Below are 7,524 nucleotides of genomic sequence, written 5' to 3'. Positions count from 1 at the left end.
AGATTGTGAAAGCTTTGAGTTCATTTTACTGTGAAAGGAAACATAGCACATTACCTTAATAAACAACTGTAGGAGTTTACTACATCCAGGAATAACTCAGAGCATTAAGGCTTGTGCTTTTGTCTGGAGTGCAACAAACAGTGTAATGAAAAACAAAACCACCAAGACATAAAAATACAATTTATACCTTTTTATCAAGCCAAGAAAAAGTTGGTTAATGTTTGAAAAGGGAGCAGTAATGTATATTTATTGACAATTTTATTGTAATAATTAGATGTTTACACAGTCTGGACATTGTGGCTAAATCACTTCCAGCATGTTTATTTGCAAAGGACTGTTTTCTGGGCAGTGCAGCAGGTTCATTAAGAAGATAGACTGTATTAGAATTCAAAGAAATTACCAGCCCCTATTCTTTGCTTCCCTGAATCAAATTTTTTTTAAGACCAGAAATAATGAAGTAACATGGAAAGTTATTTCCTCCCATAAGGAAAACGAAATCTGTTCAAAGATATGGACTCCAAAAACAAACTTAACACCATACATTTGAAGCAATGTAGAGGAAATGCTCCTTTTAAATACTTATTAGTAGCTTTTCATACATATAGTTTTAATGCTATTTTTTTTGCACGCTAGCTAAATGACAATATATTTAATGAGGATGAAGTCATTTTTACAGAGTTATTAATTCACTTCAGAAAGTAATTTGAGTTTAAGCCACCATATTTTTTTTTCTTAAAAAGAACACCTACTTTTAAAGTTTTAAACCTATGTCTCATTACCTTTCAGCTATTGTAAAATGTTAAACATTCCCAAACCAGATAAACAGGTTAAACTGAAATAGATTTCTACCCTGGATACACCTAAAATCTTTTCATAGCCCTTACGTTCTTTGTTCTTGTTTGCTAATCCTGCCTTTAAAAAATATTTTCTCACTTGGATCTAGGTTTCACATCTCCTAGCTTAGCATAAACAAAAATGCCAGATTTTAAATTCGTACAAAATGCAACAGAAAAGAAAAGAACCTAAATAGTTGGATCTTTTAGTAAAAAAGGCATGAAGAGAAGCCATGCACTGTGGACAGGAACAAGGCACTGCATTTAGTGCAATATCCATTTTAAAATTTAAAAACTGTTTAAAAATTAAGGCAGTAAATAGACTATAACGTTGCTGCTGTCCAAGTTTACCTCCATTACAATTAAGTAATCAATATGTGATATTTATTACCGTTAGACTAAGCATAAAGAGAAATATATAAAAAGGCCCGTGTGTTTAAACCTTCCTGATTTTCCTTTTACAGCTATTTAGCTAGAAAGATCACTTTATTTTTCCCTAGAAGACGACTTCTTAAATTACAAACAACGCATCTAAATGCGTTCTACTCCCCACACTTGCAAATAAAAACAAAAAAGATAAAGGAAATTGATAGGACAATGGCAGCTTGTAAGGGAAATACTGGGATATATCTTCTGTAAGCTGCAGAAGTCAACTCTCAGACTTGAAATATTACAGATTTAGTTTTACAAGTCAATCACAGCTATATATTTGGACTTGTAATTACTGTCAGTTTTGACAGTGAAGGCAATTTTTTTTCCTGACACGTGCATTTCAATAAAATCAGGTAGCAACATCACATAGCACTTTCATAAATGCAGAACTAAATATATATTTTAAGAGGACTCCTTACAAAGATAAAGACCAGCACTAGAATGGAATTAAATATCGGTAACACATTAAATAAAAAAAGATGATAAAAAAACAAAATTACCTCTAAATACCTACTAGATCCAAAGCTTGATGAAGATTTCAGCAGACTTTGGATCGGTCCCCCTATACTCTTGGAAGGACGAAAGAGTCAAAGGAAGAAACTGAAGATTTGTTGTTTTTCCATACAAGATACCTAGATACCATAGTAATAATATAAGCTAATTACTTTACATGGATAAATGACTACAACTTCAAACTTGGGCTATTTTGCTTGGGGGAAAAATGACTGAAATGCTTCTTCTGACAACAGAAATAAAGGTAATATTAAATACATTCAAACTTACTTTGGTATCTGTACAGCACAGTGATATACATGATCCTACTTAAAGAATGTCATCTTAACTTTCATTAGAGAAATGTAATTTGGACCAAAGACATTGCTGGTGTGATGCCTCTGGTTTCAGTAAGGAGAATATTATTTTAAAAGATTGTTGGCTTGGGCCAACCGAAGTTGAAAGGTATTATTTTTGTCTACCTGCCAATCAAATGGATCTGCCATCTCCAAATGGTTACAATTCATCTCTGTGTGGTGTCATTTGATCACTAATGCTGGCCCAATCCAGGAAAACACTTGTGTATGTTTAAAACTCAATGAAGTTGGTTGGACTAATCGTGTGTGGGCATGTACCATTGCTGGTTAGTGGCTACAGGCAACCCCCACTTAACGCTGTTTCACTTAGTGCTAGCTATAATGCTCATTTGAAATTGATACCTTATTTCACTTAGCGTTCAGCGAGGTTCGTTATTACACTCGCAGTTGCCATCTTGGGTCATTAAAAACAACTGTGGTCGCCATCTTGAGTCATCATATACTTTTGTTTTCACTTAACGCTCGTTTTTTTAGGAACCAATTAAAACCGCTAAGCAGGGGCTGCCTACACTGTGAATTAGATATTCTTCTTGGGAACATATCTGCAAAAAGCCTCCTCACATAGATGTATGTATGAGAGATTTGAGAAAACATTGGCATTTCCAAGCAAACTTAAGAGCTTCTTAATCATTTAAATTACCTACTTATGTGACTTCATTCCTTTTTCTTCTCCCAACAGATAATTATCAGTTACATTTCCAGTAGTGTTAGGAAATTCAACAAAAGTAGGTATTGTTAGTATATCTGATTCACAAATACCCAGTTGAAAGAGGTCTGATATGGCACGTAAGCTTCTGCCATCAGATATTCATAGCGTTACATGGAGCAAACACCATGAATGACCAGTCCAGCTTTCTCTTACTATGGTCCATCTGATGGTATCATGACTTGTTTGAAATTGTGGTGAACAGGCCTGGAATGCACTGAAATTCTCTAAGCACTCAGCTAAGAAACATCAGGAAAAAACAACAACTTGGGTGTTAATAGTTACATAAGTCCAAATTCAGTGGGCCTAATGCCATTAAAGTCAATTGTGTCATACCTGCTTCTCAGAGGAATGAATTTGTCCCAGAGAAAACAGAATACACACAAAGATGTGGAGGCTGACACTGGTCCAAACATAGCTATTATAATCCTGCTACACATTCATTTATAACAAGATAAATCTACATTATTAAACACTTTTTTCTATTGTTGAAAGGATAATAGTATATCCAGCCAGCATAGTCATCTGCCTTTGATAGCTGTCTATACTAAATGTTACTGAAAATGACACCTGTTCTTCCCACTTAGAGTTACTAAAAAGAGGACACTGAGGGAGCTGGATAAAACAGAACTTTTAATTATACTGCCTAATAGGCCTGTGTGAAGCACCATGTATTTGCTTCAGATTTGGATTCGGCCAATTCGGAGGACAGTGATTCGATTCAGAGATTCAAATCACCGTCCCAATTCAATTCAGACGAATCAGATCCAAAAGATTTGGCGCCACTTCAGAGACTCGGCCGTAGACTAAACAGGCTGCTGACACAGCTGCCTCCAGCTGGTAAGTCTGTTGGGGTTGGGACAAGCTGCCCAGCCCAGGCAGGAGGGCAGTTACTCACGGAGGAGGGCAGGAGCATGCAGGATATGGGTGTGGCAGTGCTGGGAGAGAGAGCTCTGCCCTGCTGCTGCTTGCCCAGCCAGTTGGGGGGGGAGCGCAATGCAGGTGCGGCTTGCTCCAGGCAGAAGGGGTCAGGCAGCAGCAGGGCATATCCCCACTCCCAGTGCTGCCACACCCACATCCCATGTGCCCCAATGCCAGCTGGCAAGTGGTGGCATGGCAGAATCCCCATGCCTATTGCCGATGCAGGTGTGGCAGCGCTGGGAGCAGCAGCTATGCCTTGCTGCCACTTGACCCCTTCCACCTGGAGTGAGTTGCGCCTGCATCATGCCCCTCCCCACCCCCAGGCCAGCTGGATAAGCAGTAGCAGAGCAGAGCCCCTGCTCCCAGCACTGCCATGCCCACATCAGTGCTGGGAGTGGGGATTCTGTGCTGTCGCTGCTTGCCAGTTGGCACAGAAAAGTGGGTGCTGCCACTGCTTGCCCCCTTCTCCCCAGAACAAGCTGCGCCCGCATCCCACCCCCTCCCCACCTGGGCAAGTAGCAACAGGGTATAGCCCCTGCTCTGAGCACTGCCGTGCTCACATCCTGCGTCTCCCCGCCCCAGCTGGGCAGTTTGTTCCAGCCCCAGCCCCAATTCCTCCTTCCCCCTGTCTCTTCCCTCCCCCAACCCCAACAGAGTTACCAGCTGGAGGCAGCTGTGTGAACTGCCTGTTTAGTCTATGGCCAAATCTCTTTCGAATCTTTTTCCAAATCAAATTTGGATGCTTCGACTTGATTCAGAGCTTGTAATTGGTCTGCTGATTTGTTTTGGAGATTCGGTCCCTGAATCAGGCAGAATCTCCTTCGAATCAAATCGGCTACTGAAGCTTTGCACAGCCTTACTGCCTAAAACCAGAGGACCTACATTGTTTACAGTAGGATTATTCCATAGTTACACTGGTGTAACCAATCAGAATTTAACAGAGACTCCACAAGCCCTGAATGCACAAATTAGGAATTTGAAATGAGTAGGGTATCCAGTTCTTCTGTCTGAATAGGAGAAGCATGCTGCACCTCAGAAATTCACTCTGAAGCTGGAGATCTGGGCAAGAAAAGTCAGTCAGTTCCTGACCTCCAGAAAATTCTCTGCATTAGGTACTAGGCATCAGGTAATCCTGAATTGCAACAGGAAATCAGTTCACAAATCAGCCACTTATACTTAGATGCCTTGTGTTCCTGGGCTTGTCGTAAAAAACATTTATTCATGCAAAGCCAAATACTCAGAATGATAAGTGGCCAGATTTTAACCCTGTTACTCAGATTAGCAGGCAGTTGCTTACTCAACCTGCCTCATTATAGCCAAGGGGACTGCAGGTCTGAGCTACTGCTCACAAATGCTAGTAAGGGGTTAATAATGACTAATAATATCTATTTACCTACAAAAGGTCTACCGAGGGTAAAGGAAGTCCCATGGTTAATGTCCTATACATCATATTGAAAACTCAGCATGATTGAGTTTATAAATACTGATTTGCCTAGCAGTATACAATATAAAAGACAGACAGACAGAGGATGTTCAAGTCATTGTTCATTTTCCCGATACCCTGGAGTGATTATGTGCACTACAAATTTTCATTGTGTTGCCAGCAGATAACGTAGAGTTGTGTATGTATTCACAGGACTATTGCCACAAGAGTAGTCTTGATAAAGATCCTAGATTTATTGATTGTGCTTGCTGTTACAGCATGCCTATTAGTTGTTATCGTTAGCTGGATGATGAAATCATTGTCTAATTATCAACCTAAGGAATATCAGACTCAAACTAAACACATATCCCACAATGTAATCTGAGAATTTGGTTCTCGATATATTAACAATTGCCCCTTGAGCTTCAGTGGGCATGTCTACACTTGTGCTTTAATGCGTAGTAGCCTATTCTATTGCCCATTAAAGCGGCATGTACAAAAACTGTGCTAATATGCTAATGCATACCAAATAGGCTGCTGTGCATTAAGCATCACCTCAAAAGCATGCACTTGTGCTACTGAGCATTAGTGCAGCCTAATGTGCATTTATTTAGTACCTCATATTAGAGGTACTAAATTTAATGCACATTTGGAAAAGCACATTAATGCATGTGTAGATGCGTCCAGTGTGGTATAAACTGAAGTTCTACTGAATTCCGTTCATTGTTTAATATCTAAATCAAAAATGCCTTCTTCCACCTATGGCTGACCGGGGCCATGTGTAGACGAAAGAAGAGGCATGTGTGCATGACACTTCAAAGCGGGTTAAATGTTTTTACACCGCTTTAATCGTGTTGGTGTTTGCATGTGTCAGAGGCATACTGCGCAGTAATTCCAGCTGCTGTAGCAAATTCGGTGGCATAATGCATCTTAAATGACTTGGGGCACAGCAAACTAACACTCCTTCAAGGAGTTTTAGTTTGCTGCCCTGCACTCGTGGAGCGAAGCACCGGGCTCTGTGCAGCTCAGGGGCTCTGCAGGAAGCCCATGCAGGCAGCCTGGCAGCAGCCTGGGAAGGCAGGCTCTGCCCAAGGGGAGGAAGAAAAAAAAAAAAAGCATTGAACCTGATCTTTTTTTCTCCCCCCTGGAGTCTACCTGCCTAAACTGTGTGGGGGCTCAGTGCTTCCCGCTATGTCTGTGGTGCTTCCCAGGACCACCCAAGCTGGGTGACTGTGGGCAGATGCCGCCTAGGGGAGGGCCACCACCGCCACGGGAGGAAGCACCGGTGTCCGCCCCCCCCGCAGCCCAGGGATCACTCCACCCGCCGGCAGCTCGCCCTCCCCTCCCCAGAAAGGCAGGTAAGTGCACGGGTATGTGCACAACACGGGGGTTTACTTGGCCCTAAATTGAAGCGGTGTTTTTAAAAACCCACTGCTTCAATTTAGGGCCCCCATTTCATCTACACATGCCCCAGGAGACCACAACCTTTCCTCTCTGTGATCCTAGTTCCACAATCTGTACTTTGTCCATTTCTGGCTAAACTACTATACTATACCTCCACTCAAAAGTTATAATGATTAAAGCATGAAGCGGCCTATGAAGCTGGACATATCAATAAGATTACATTGCACCAAAGCTTCACACTTTGTATATGGACAAGATCTTCATAAACTGTATAACAACTTTAAATGATTTGGTTCCTGGCTATCTTATTGTGTTACTACTTACTTATTACTGTGTTTGGCAGAGATATACCTGATGGAGACCTGGGAAGGACCTCATTCAAACGTTAAATGTTTTACTTTAAGATTCAGATTGAGCTTGACTATTGCCACTTTCAGAGCATATTGAGATTCATTTGCAGGCAGGCCTTTTCCTAAAACCTAATCTGCACCTGCCACAGAGATCTGACCTAACTCCCACTTGTCATTGGAACCAGCAGGAAGAAGTCTTGGAAGGAAGAAAGCAAGAGATGGAAGCTCCCATGAGAAGCTGTAAAATATGTGTCCAAGTACTCTGGTGACATAAATGCATGCAACAATAATGGTTTATTCTAAAGCACTGCACCTTTTATTAACAGATAAGACTGAGGACAGTGCCTCCTACACTCTGAAGTTTTACTTACCCCAATCACTCGAAAAATTGGCAAAATCTATCAAGCAAAATGCTTGTTCACTAACCACTGCCTCTGCAGTGGTACTATACAGATCATGGGATGAATAATACAATACAATACCTTTCATATCTGAGTCACAAATTAGTAATGACAAGAAGTTACCAGTGGATGGATATTACAGAAAAATATGAAGGCAATGTATTGTCTCAATCCAGTGAGCATAG

This window comes from Alligator sinensis, unplaced genomic scaffold (assembly GCF_000455745.1).
Source record: "Alligator sinensis unplaced genomic scaffold, ASM45574v1 scaffold29_2, whole genome shotgun sequence".
Classification (NCBI taxonomy): domain Eukaryota; kingdom Metazoa; phylum Chordata; order Crocodylia; family Alligatoridae; genus Alligator; species Alligator sinensis.
The sequence above is the reverse complement of the archived record's forward strand: the minus strand, read 5'-3'. Positions refer to the sequence as shown.